This window comes from Lissotriton vulgaris, unplaced genomic scaffold (genome assembly GCF_964263255.1).
Source record: "Lissotriton vulgaris unplaced genomic scaffold, aLisVul1.2 SCAFFOLD_1312, whole genome shotgun sequence".
In the NCBI taxonomy this organism is placed as follows: Eukaryota; Metazoa; Chordata; class Amphibia; order Caudata; family Salamandridae; genus Lissotriton; species Lissotriton vulgaris.
The window spans coordinates 446,170-458,731 of record NW_028241407.1 but is presented as its reverse complement, the minus strand read 5'-3'; positions in this window follow the sequence as shown (position 1 = coordinate 458,731).

Sequence of the window (12,562 nt, the reverse complement as noted above, 5' to 3'; positions counted from 1 at the left end):
GGTATGAGCGATGAGTGATGATTGGTATGAGTGATGATTGGTATGAGCGATGAGTGAGGATTGGTATGATCGATAAGTGATGATTGGTATGAGTGATGATTGGTATGAGCGATGAGTGATGATTGGTATGAGTGATGAGTGATGATTGGTCTGGGCGATGAGTGATGTTTGGCATGAGCAATGAGTGAGGATTGGTACGAGCGATGAGTGATGATTTGTATGAGCGATGAGTGAGGATTGGTATAAACGCTGAGTGATGATTGGTATGAGAGCTGAGTGATGATTGGTATGAGCGATGAGTGAGGAGTGGTCCGAGCGAGGAGTGATGATTTATATGAGCGATGAGTGATGATTAGTCGGCGCAATGAGTGATGATTGGTCTGAGCGATGAGTGAGGATTGGTATGAGCAATTAGTGATGATTGGTATGAGTGATGATTAGTATGAGCACTGAGTGATGATTGGTCTCAGCGATGAGGGATGATTGGTATGAGCGATGAGTGATGATTGGTATGAGCGATGAGTGATGATTGGTATGAGCGATGAGTGATGATTGGCATGAGTGATGAGTGATGATTGGTATGAGCGATGAGAGATGATTGGTATCAGTGATGATTGGTATGAGCAATGAGTGAGGATTGATATGAGTGATGATAGGTATGAGAGATGAGTGATGATTGGTATGAGTGATGATTTGTAAGAGCGATGAGTGAGAATTGGTATGAGCAAAGAGTGATGAATGGTATGAGAGATGATTGGTATGAGTGATGAGTGATGATTTGTAAGAGCGATGAGTGAGGATTGGTATGAGCAATGAGTGATGATTGGTATGAGAGATGATTGGTATGAGTGATGAGTGGGGATTGGTATGAGCGATGAGCGATGATTAGTCTGAGCAATGAGTGAGGATTGGTATGAGCGATGAGTGATGATTGGTATGAGTGATGATTGGTATGAGTGATGAGTGAGGATTGGTATGAGCGATGAGTGATGATTGGTATGAGGGATGATTGGTATGAGTGATGAATGGTCTGAGCAATGAGTAAGGATTGGTATGAGCGATGAGAGATGATTGGTATTAGTGATGATTGGTATGAGCAATGAGTGTGAGCAATGACTGTGCTTGGACACTTTTTACTTACCCTGCTCCTGCTTCAGGGGCTGCGCTGAGGTCACCGCGCACCCCCTATCCTCTTGGGACTTCCTGTTAGCCGCCACCAGAGCGCCCCACGCTGAGCGTTCCCTCCCCCTCTGACGGGCAGGTCACGAGGGCGGGGACGGGCGTGTGCTACATCTTGGGCTGCTCTCTGGTTGGCGGGGCAGCTCCTCTGTCCCTCCACCCCCTGCCACGCCCTGTTACTTCCGGTCTCCTACTTATGGCACTTCTATCCCGGCCGCGCAGCGGACGAGCGCAGCGGGCGCGACGAAGGCGCGCCTAAGTTAAGCCCGTCCGCGCCCGTCCGCGACGGGCCGGGACCAGGGGCCACACCCCCTGCTTCCTTGCTGTCATACACGTCTGCACAACTCCTCTCCCACACCATTGATGTGCCTCTCCCCCACACCCTCAGGCAGCATCTTGTTGCTTTAGACATCTATGTTCCCTGCTCAGACCGTGTTGTGTCTCCTCACCCAATTCTTCTCCTCCCTACGCCAGACATCGATCCCTTCCCCATTGGACCCTCATCTCCCCCTCACACTGCTTCTGCTTATCTTCTCAACACTCGTTCGGCAGGCAAACACCAACTTGACCTGTTTAATCTTCTTACTACAGACTCCCCTGATTTTCTGTTCCTAACGGAAACATGGTTTTCGGAGGCTTCCCTCCCCGACATTCTTGCCATCCTTCCCCATTCCTATTATGTCCTTCGGGCTGACCGCCCCGCGGACAAGGTCGGGGGAGGTGTTGCCATGATTGTCCGATCCACTATTCAATTCCAGCTTCTCCCCCAAGCACCCATCGCTGGAGTGGACTTCCTGGTCGCTCGCTCCTCCAATCTGCCGGCACCTCTCACCGTTGTCCTTGTCTACCGCCCTCCCCTGAACATGCCCCTGTTCGTGGCTTCCCTGCAGGAACTTCTCGCCACGCTGGTGGTTAATAACTCCTCTGTCCTCCTGCTTGGGGACTTTAACTACTGGCCTGGCGATCCCAGGGAGGACTCAGCATCTAAGGACTTCACGGCCACTCTCCTCTGTCTCAACTTTAAGTCTCACGTCCTGGTTCCTACCCACAAATTCGGACACATCCTGGACCAAGTCTGGTCTTCCCAGGATATAGTCTCCCCCCCCAGTATCCTCCCATGTACATGGTCTGATCATTCCCTCATCTCCTTCTCTATCACCACTGGCTCCCCTCACAAGCCCCTCCACCCCAAGAATGTTTTCTCCCGTAGCTGGAATCGTGTTGACTTGGCTTCCCTCTCTCACTCCCTTGCTTCTTCTTCCCCAGACCTCACTGGTATTCCCCTTGACTCACAGGCCGCTGCAGTTGGTAAATGGCTCTCTTCTGCATGTGACTTAGTAGCCCCCCTCAAGCTAGTTAAATCCATCCGCCCTCACGAGGCTCATCGTTGGTTTAGCCCGGAGCTCAAGACTCTTAAACTGGAGCTTAGACGCTCAGAGCGCCTTTGGCGCCGTAGCTACTGCCCTGACCACAAGGCCAAATACAAAATCCTTCTTAAGGAGTACAAGCAGGCCATTTTGGCCACTAAGACCAAGTACTTCTCTGAACAAGTGGCGCTCTCGGCCAACAAAGCTAAAGAAATTTTCTCTCTGGTAAACAACTTGGCCACCTCTGATCGTACTTGCCCTCACTTCACTCCCTCCCAGGCCCTCTGCTCTTCTCTTAACAACTTCTTTATCGAGAAGATTGTAAAAATTAAATCTAACATCTTGGTCACTCCTTTTACTCTTCCTCACTCTGTTCCCTCTGTGCCCAAATCCTCTTTCTCCTCTTCCCCCCCCCCCTCCCTCTGGACTCTTTCCTAGCTCTGCTCACCAAAATCAAGTCTGGTTCCCCCACTGACTGTGCCCCTGCCCGTATTCTTAAAACCCTTTTTTCTTCCTGTCCTGATACCCCTCTCTCCTTTCTCAATGCCTCTCTTTCCACTGGATTGGTCCCTTCTTCATTTAAATCTGCTATTGTCTCTCCCATTCTTAAAAAGCCTGGTCTCGACTCTTCTCTTCCCTCTAACTTCAGACCTATCTCTCTTCTGCCTTATCTTGCTAAAATTCTTGAATCCTACGTTACTTCCTGTCTCTCTGTTTATGTTGAACGGAACCAGCTCCTGGCTTCTCACCAAGCTGGTTTCCGTTCGGGTCATTCGACCGAAACCGTGGTATTGGCCGTCCTCGACGAGCTTAAGGCCAAGGCCGACGTCAACTGCCCCCAAGCTTTGATCCTCCTCGACTTGTCCGCTGCGTTTGACACGGTCGACCATAACATTCTTTTGGACCGTGTCAGCGCAGCGGGCATACGAGGTTCTGCCTTCTCCTGGATCACCTCCTTCCTGACAGGGCGTACTCAAGCCGTCCACCTTCCCGGCTTCTCTGCTTCTCCCCTCCCGGTGCCCTGTGGGGTCCCCCAAGGTTCCTCTCTCTCTCCCCTTCTTTTCAATCTCTATATTCACCCTCTTATCTCTTCCCTTCTTGAGCTGGGGGTCTCTGTGCATAACTACGCTGACGACCTCCAGCTCGTCTTTGATCTTTCCTCTTCTTCTCATTCTCTATCCTTTTTTCACTCCACCATGGTCTTTATTTCTGGATGGATGAGCGCCAACCACCTCAAGCTCAACCCAGATAAGACTGAGCTTGTCCTGGTTGGCGGCTCATCCAGTCCCTGGTCCCCTGCTTTCTGGCCTCCCATCCTTGGCCCCCCTCCCACCCCCGTTCCCTCTGTTAAGACTTTGGGCATCAAGGTCAGACAGGACCTGTCCATGCATGGCCAGGTCAGCGCCGTGGTGTCCTCCTGTTTTCTTTCCCTCCGAATGATCCGGAAAATCTCTCGTTTTTTTTCTCTTGACTCCCTTAAAATCATTATTTCTGCCCTTATCACTTCCCGCCTTGATTATGGCAATAGCTTGTTCGCTGGCATCCCTGCCTATGAAACCCGCCGCTTACAAGCTATCCAGAATCAGGCCGCCCGTCTTATCTTTCACTTGCCCAAAACCCATCACATCACTCCCGTCCTCAAATCCCTTCACTGGCTGCCCATTTTGCAGAGATCTCTGTTTAAACTAGGGTGCCTTGTTTATCGGGCCCTTGATCACTCTGCACCGGCCTTCATCAATTCTTTGATTTCCCGCCACACCCCTGCCCACACTCTCCGTTCATCATCTTCTGCCCTCCTCACTGTTCCCCGCTTTTACAAATCTCGCACTGGTGGAACCCGTTTTTCTGTTCTTGCTCCCCGGTTCTGGAACTCCCTTCCTCTTTCTATGCGTTCTATCCCTATTTTTTCTCATTTCCGTAAAGCGCTGAAAACTTTTCTGTTTGCCCTGGTCTACCCCTGCTAATCCTCCTGGCCCTGTCTGTTCGGTTCTTCAGAGCTCCCAGCGCCAGGAAGCCGTTTTGGCCATCGTGCGCTCTATAAATATTTTTCATTCATTCATTCATTCATTCATTCAGTGAGGATTGATATGAGTGATGATTGGTATGAGCGATGAGTGATGATTGGAATGAGTGATGATTAGTATGAGCGATGAGTGATGATTGTTCTGAGCAATGAGTGAGGATTGGTCTGAGCGATGAGTGAGGATTGGTATGAGCGATGAGTGATGATTGGTATCAGCGATAAGTGATGATTGGCATGAGGAATGATTGATGAATGGTATGAGCACTGAGTGATGATTGGTCTGAGCGATGAGTGATGATTGGCTTGAGTGATGATTGGTATGAGCGATGAGTGATGATTGGTATGAATTCTGAGTGATAATTGGTATGAGCGATGAGTGATGATTGGTATGAACGATGAGTGATGATTGGTATGAGCGATGAGTGATGATTGGTATGAGCGATGAGTGATGGTTGGTATGAGCGATGAGTGATGATTGGTATGAGCAATGATTGATGAATGGTATGAGTTCTGGGTGATGATTAGTATGAGCGCTGAGTGATGATTGGTCTGAGCGATGAGTGAGGATTGGAATGAGCGATAAGTGATGATTGGTATGTGTGATGATTGGTATGAGCGATGAGTGAGGATTTGTGTGAGCGATGATTGATGATTGGTATGAGCGATGAGTGATGATTGGTATGAGCGATGAGTGATGATTGGTATGAGCGATGAGTGATGATTGGCATGAGCGATGAGTGATGATTGGTATGAGCGATGAGTGATGATTGGTATGAGTTCTGAGTGAGGATTGGTATGAGCGATGAGTGATGATTGGTATGAACGATGAGTGATGATTGGTATGAGCGATGAGTGATGATTGGTATGAGCGATGAGTGATGGTTGGTATGTGCGATGAGTGATGATTGGTATGAGCAATGATTGATGAATGGTATGAGTTCTGGGTGATGATTAGTATGAGCGCTGAGTGATGATTGGTCTGAGCGATGAGTGAGGATTGGAATGAGCGATAAGTGATCGTTGGCATGTGTGATGATTGGTATGAGCGATGAGTGAAGATTGGTGTGAGCGATGATTGATGATTGGTATGAGCGATCAGTGAGGATTGTTATGAGCGATGAGTGATGATTGCTATGAGGGCTGAGTGACGATTGCTATGAGCAATGAGTGATGATTGGTCTGAGCGATGAGTGAGGATTGGAATGAGTGACGAGTGAGGATTAGTATGAGCGCTGAGTGAGGATTGGTATAAACGCTGAGTGGTGATTGGTATGAGAGCTGAGTGGTGATTGGTATGAGCGATGAGTGAGGAGTGGTCTGAGCGAGGAGTGATGATTTATATGAGCGATGAGTGATGATTAGTCGGAGCAATGAGTGATGATTGGTATGAGCGGTTAGTGATGATTGATATGAGTGATGATTAGTATGAGCACTGAGTGATGATTGGTCTCAGCGATGAGGGATGATTGGTATGAGCGATGAGTGATGATTGGTATGAGCGATGAGTGATGATTGGTATGAGAGATGATTGATGAATGGTATGAGTTCTGAATGATGATTAGTATGAGCGATGAGTGATGATTGGTCTGAACGAAGAGTGATGATTGCTGTGAGCGACGAGTGAGGATTAGAATGAGTAATGATTGGTATGACCGATGAGTGCTGAGTGGTATGAGCGATGAGTGATTATTGGTCTGACCGATGAGTGAGGATTGGTATGAGCGATGAGTGATGATTGGTATGAGCGATGAGTTATGATTGGTATGAGCGATGAGTGATGATTGGTATGAGCGATGAGTGATGATTGGTATGAGTGATGATTGGTATGAGCGATGAGTGAGGATTGGTATGATCGATAAGTGATGATTGGTATGAGTGATGATTGGTATGAGCGATGAGTGATGATTGGTATGAGTGATGAGTGATGATTGGTCTGGGCGATGAGTGATGTTTGGCATGAGCAATGAGTGAGGATTGGTACGAGCGATGAGTGATGATTTGTATGAGCGATGAGTGAGGATTGGTATAAACGCTGAGTGATGATTGGTATGAGAGCTGAGTGATGATTGGTATGAGCGATGAGTGAGGAGTGGTCCGAGCGAGGAGTGATGATTTATATGAGCGATGAGTGATGATTAGTCGGCGCAATGAGTGATGATTGGTCTGAGCGATGAGTGAGGATTGGTATGAGCAATTAGTGATGATTGGTATGAGTGATGATTAGTATGAGCACTGAGTGATGATTGGTCTCAGCGATGAGGGATGATTGGTATGAGCGATGAGTGATGATTGGTATGAGCGATGAGTGATGATTGGTATGAGCGATGAGTGATGATTGGCATGAGTGATGAGTGATGATTGGTATGAGCGATGAGAGATGATTGGTATCAGTGATGATTGGTATGAGCAATGAGTGAGGATTGATATGAGTGATGATAGGTATGAGAGATGAGTGATGATTGGTATGAGTGATGATTTGTAAGAGCGATGAGTGAGAATTGGTATGAGCAAAGAGTGATGAATGGTATGAGAGATGATTGGTATGAGTGATGAGTGATGATTTGTAAGAGCGATGAGTGAGGATTGGTATGAGCAATGAGTGATGATTGGTATGAGAGATGATTGGTATGAGTGATGAGTGGGGATTGGTATGAGCGATGAGCGATGATTAGTCTGAGCAATGAGTGAGGATTGGTATGAGCGATGAGTGATGATTGGTATGAGTGATGATTGGTATGAGTGATGAGTGAGGATTGGTATGAGCGATGAGTGATGATTGGTATGAGGGATGATTGGTATGAGTGATGAATGGTCTGAGCAATGAGTAAGGATTGGTATGAGCGATGAGAGATGATTGGTATTAGTGATGATTGGTATGAGCAATGAGTGTGAGCAATGACTGTGCTTGGACACTTTTTACTTACCCTGCTCCTGCTTCAGGGGCTGCGCTGAGGTCACCGCGCACCCCCTATCCTCTTGGGACTTCCTGTTAGCCGCCACCAGAGCGCCCCACGCTGAGCGTTCCCTCCCCCTCTGACGGGCAGGTCACGAGGGCGGGGACGGGCGTGTGCTACATCTTGGGCTGCTCTCTGGTTGGCGGGGCAGCTCCTCTGTCCCTCCACCCCCTGCCACGCCCTGTTACTTCCGGTCTCCTACTTATGGCACTTCTATCCCGGCCGCGCAGCGGACGAGCGCAGCGGGCGCGACGAAGGCGCGCCTAAGTTAAGCCCGTCCGCGCCCGTCCGCGACGGGCCGGGACCAGGGGCCACACCCCCTGCTTCCTTGCTGTCATACACGTCTGCACAACTCCTCTCCCACACCATTGATGTGCCTCTCCCCCACACCCTCAGGCAGCATCTTGTTGCTTTAGACATCTATGTTCCCTGCTCAGACCGTGTTGTGTCTCCTCACCCAATTCTTCTCCTCCCTACGCCAGACATCGATCCCTTCCCCATTGGACCCTCATCTCCCCCTCACACTGCTTCTGCTTATCTTCTCAACACTCGTTCGGCAGGCAAACACCAACTTGACCTGTTTAATCTTCTTACTACAGACTCCCCTGATTTTCTGTTCCTAACGGAAACATGGTTTTCGGAGGCTTCCCTCCCCGACATTCTTGCCATCCTTCCCCATTCCTATTATGTCCTTCGGGCTGACCGCCCCGCGGACAAGGTCGGGGGAGGTGTTGCCATGATTGTCCGATCCACTATTCAATTCCAGCTTCTCCCCCAAGCACCCATCGCTGGAGTGGACTTCCTGGTCGCTCGCTCCTCCAATCTGCCGGCACCTCTCACCGTTGTCCTTGTCTACCGCCCTCCCCTGAACATGCCCCTGTTCGTGGCTTCCCTGCAGGAACTTCTCGCCACGCTGGTGGTTAATAACTCCTCTGTCCTCCTGCTTGGGGACTTTAACTACTGGCCTGGCGATCCCAGGGAGGACTCAGCATCTAAGGACTTCACGGCCACTCTCCTCTGTCTCAACTTTAAGTCTCACGTCCTGGTTCCTACCCACAAATTCGGACACATCCTGGACCAAGTCTGGTCTTCCCAGGATATAGTCTCCCCCCCCAGTATCCTCCCATGTACATGGTCTGATCATTCCCTCATCTCCTTCTCTATCACCACTGGCTCCCCTCACAAGCCCCTCCACCCCAAGAATGTTTTCTCCCGTAGCTGGAATCGTGTTGACTTGGCTTCCCTCTCTCACTCCCTTGCTTCTTCTTCCCCAGACCTCACTGGTATTCCCCTTGACTCACAGGCCGCTGCAGTTGGTAAATGGCTCTCTTCTGCATGTGACTTAGTAGCCCCCCTCAAGCTAGTTAAATCCATCCGCCCTCACGAGGCTCATCGTTGGTTTAGCCCGGAGCTCAAGACTCTTAAACTGGAGCTTAGACGCTCAGAGCGCCTTTGGCGCCGTAGCTACTGCCCTGACCACAAGGCCAAATACAAAATCCTTCTTAAGGAGTACAAGCAGGCCATTTTGGCCACTAAGACCAAGTACTTCTCTGAACAAGTGGCGCTCTCGGCCAACAAAGCTAAAGAAATTTTCTCTCTGGTAAACAACTTGGCCACCTCTGATCGTACTTGCCCTCACTTCACTCCCTCCCAGGCCCTCTGCTCTTCTCTTAACAACTTCTTTATCGAGAAGATTGTAAAAATTAAATCTAACATCTTGGTCACTCCTTTTACTCTTCCTCACTCTGTTCCCTCTGTGCCCAAATCCTCTTTCTCCTCTTCCCCCCCCCCCTCCCTCTGGACTCTTTCCTAGCTCTGCTCACCAAAATCAAGTCTGGTTCCCCCACTGACTGTGCCCCTGCCCGTATTCTTAAAACCCTTTTTTCTTCCTGTCCTGATACCCCTCTCTCCTTTCTCAATGCCTCTCTTTCCACTGGATTGGTCCCTTCTTCATTTAAATCTGCTATTGTCTCTCCCATTCTTAAAAAGCCTGGTCTCGACTCTTCTCTTCCCTCTAACTTCAGACCTATCTCTCTTCTGCCTTATCTTGCTAAAATTCTTGAATCCTACGTTACTTCCTGTCTCTCTGTTTATGTTGAACGGAACCAGCTCCTGGCTTCTCACCAAGCTGGTTTCCGTTCGGGTCATTCGACCGAAACCGTGGTATTGGCCGTCCTCGACGAGCTTAAGGCCAAGGCCGACGTCAACTGCCCCCAAGCTTTGATCCTCCTCGACTTGTCCGCTGCGTTTGACACGGTCGACCATAACATTCTTTTGGACCGTGTCAGCGCAGCGGGCATACGAGGTTCTGCCTTCTCCTGGATCACCTCCTTCCTGACAGGGCGTACTCAAGCCGTCCACCTTCCCGGCTTCTCTGCTTCTCCCCTCCCGGTGCCCTGTGGGGTCCCCCAAGGTTCCTCTCTCTCTCCCCTTCTTTTCAATCTCTATATTCACCCTCTTATCTCTTCCCTTCTTGAGCTGGGGGTCTCTGTGCATAACTACGCTGACGACCTCCAGCTCGTCTTTGATCTTTCCTCTTCTTCTCATTCTCTATCCTTTTTTCACTCCACCATGGTCTTTATTTCTGGATGGATGAGCGCCAACCACCTCAAGCTCAACCCAGATAAGACTGAGCTTGTCCTGGTTGGCGGCTCATCCAGTCCCTGGTCCCCTGCTTTCTGGCCTCCCATCCTTGGCCCCCCTCCCACCCCCGTTCCCTCTGTTAAGACTTTGGGCATCAAGGTCAGACAGGACCTGTCCATGCATGGCCAGGTCAGCGCCGTGGTGTCCTCCTGTTTTCTTTCCCTCCGAATGATCCGGAAAATCTCTCGTTTTTTTTCTCTTGACTCCCTTAAAATCATTATTTCTGCCCTTATCACTTCCCGCCTTGATTATGGCAATAGCTTGTTCGCTGGCATCCCTGCCTATGAAACCCGCCGCTTACAAGCTATCCAGAATCAGGCCGCCCGTCTTATCTTTCACTTGCCCAAAACCCATCACATCACTCCCGTCCTCAAATCCCTTCACTGGCTGCCCATTTTGCAGAGATCTCTGTTTAAACTAGGGTGCCTTGTTTATCGGGCCCTTGATCACTCTGCACCGGCCTTCATCAATTCTTTGATTTCCCGCCACACCCCTGCCCACACTCTCCGTTCATCATCTTCTGCCCTCCTCACTGTTCCCCGCTTTTACAAATCTCGCACTGGTGGAACCCGTTTTTCTGTTCTTGCTCCCCGGTTCTGGAACTCCCTTCCTCTTTCTATGCGTTCTATCCCTATTTTTTCTCATTTCCGTAAAGCGCTGAAAACTTTTCTGTTTGCCCTGGTCTACCCCTGCTAATCCTCCTGGCCCTGTCTGTTCGGTTCTTCAGAGCTCCCAGCGCCAGGAAGCCGTTTTGGCCATCGTGCGCTCTATAAATATTTTTCATTCATTCATTCATTCATTCATTCAGTGAGGATTGATATGAGTGATGATTGGTATGAGCGATGAGTGATGATTGGAATGAGTGATGATTAGTATGAGCGATGAGTGATGATTGTTCTGAGCAATGAGTGAGGATTGGTCTGAGCGATGAGTGAGGATTGGTATGAGCGATGAGTGATGATTGGTATCAGCGATAAGTGATGATTGGCATGAGGAATGATTGATGAATGGTATGAGCACTGAGTGATGATTGGTCTGAGCGATGAGTGATGATTGGCTTGAGTGATGATTGGTATGAGCGATGAGTGATGATTGGTATGAATTCTGAGTGATAATTGGTATGAGCGATGAGTGATGATTGGTATGAACGATGAGTGATGATTGGTATGAGCGATGAGTGATGATTGGTATGAGCGATGAGTGATGGTTGGTATGAGCGATGAGTGATGATTGGTATGAGCAATGATTGATGAATGGTATGAGTTCTGGGTGATGATTAGTATGAGCGCTGAGTGATGATTGGTCTGAGCGATGAGTGAGGATTGGAATGAGCGATAAGTGATGATTGGTATGTGTGATGATTGGTATGAGCGATGAGTGAGGATTTGTGTGAGCGATGATTGATGATTGGTATGAGCGATGAGTGAGGATTGTTATGAGCGATGAGTGATGATTTCTATGAGCGATGAGTGATGATTGCTATGAGCGATGAGTGATGATTGGTCTGAGCGATGAGTGAGGATTGGAATGAGTGACGAGTGAGGATTAGTATGAGCGCTGAGTGAGGATTGGTATAAACGCTGAGTGATGATTGGTATGAGAGCTGAGTGATGATTGGTATGAGTGAGAAGTGGTCCGAGCGAGGAGTGATGATTTATATGAGCGATGAGTGATGATTAGTCGGAGCAATGAGTGATGATTGGTCTGAGCGATGAGTGAGGATTGGTATGAGCAATTAGTGATGATTGGTATGAGTGATGATTAGTATGAGCACTGAGTGATGATTGGTCTCAGCGATAAGGGATGATTGGTATGAGCGATGAGTGATGATTGGTATGAGCGATGAGTGATGATTGGTATGAGCGATGAGTGATGATTGGTATGAGCGATGAGTGATGATTGGCATGAGCGATGAGTGATGATTGGTATGAGCGATGAGTGATGATTGGTATGAGTTCTGAGTGAGGATTGGTATGAGCGATGAGTGATGATCGGTATGAGCGATGAGTGATGATTGGTATGAGCGATGAGTGATGATTGGTATGAGCGATGAGTGATGGTTGGTATGAGCGATGAGTGATGATTGGTATGAGCAATGATTGATGAATGGTATGAGTTCTGGGTGATGATTAGTATGAGCGCTGAGTGATGATTGGTCTGAGCGATGAGTGATGGTTGGCATGTGTGATGATTGGTATGAGCGATGAGTGAAGATTGGTGTGAGCGATGATTGATGATTGGTATGAGCGATCAGTGAGGATTGTTATGAGCGATGAGTGATGATTGCTATGACGGCTGAGTGACGATTGCTATGAGCGATGAGTGATGATTGGTCTGAGCGATGAGTGAGGATTGGAATGAGTGACGAGTGAGGATTAGTATGAGCGCTGAGTGAG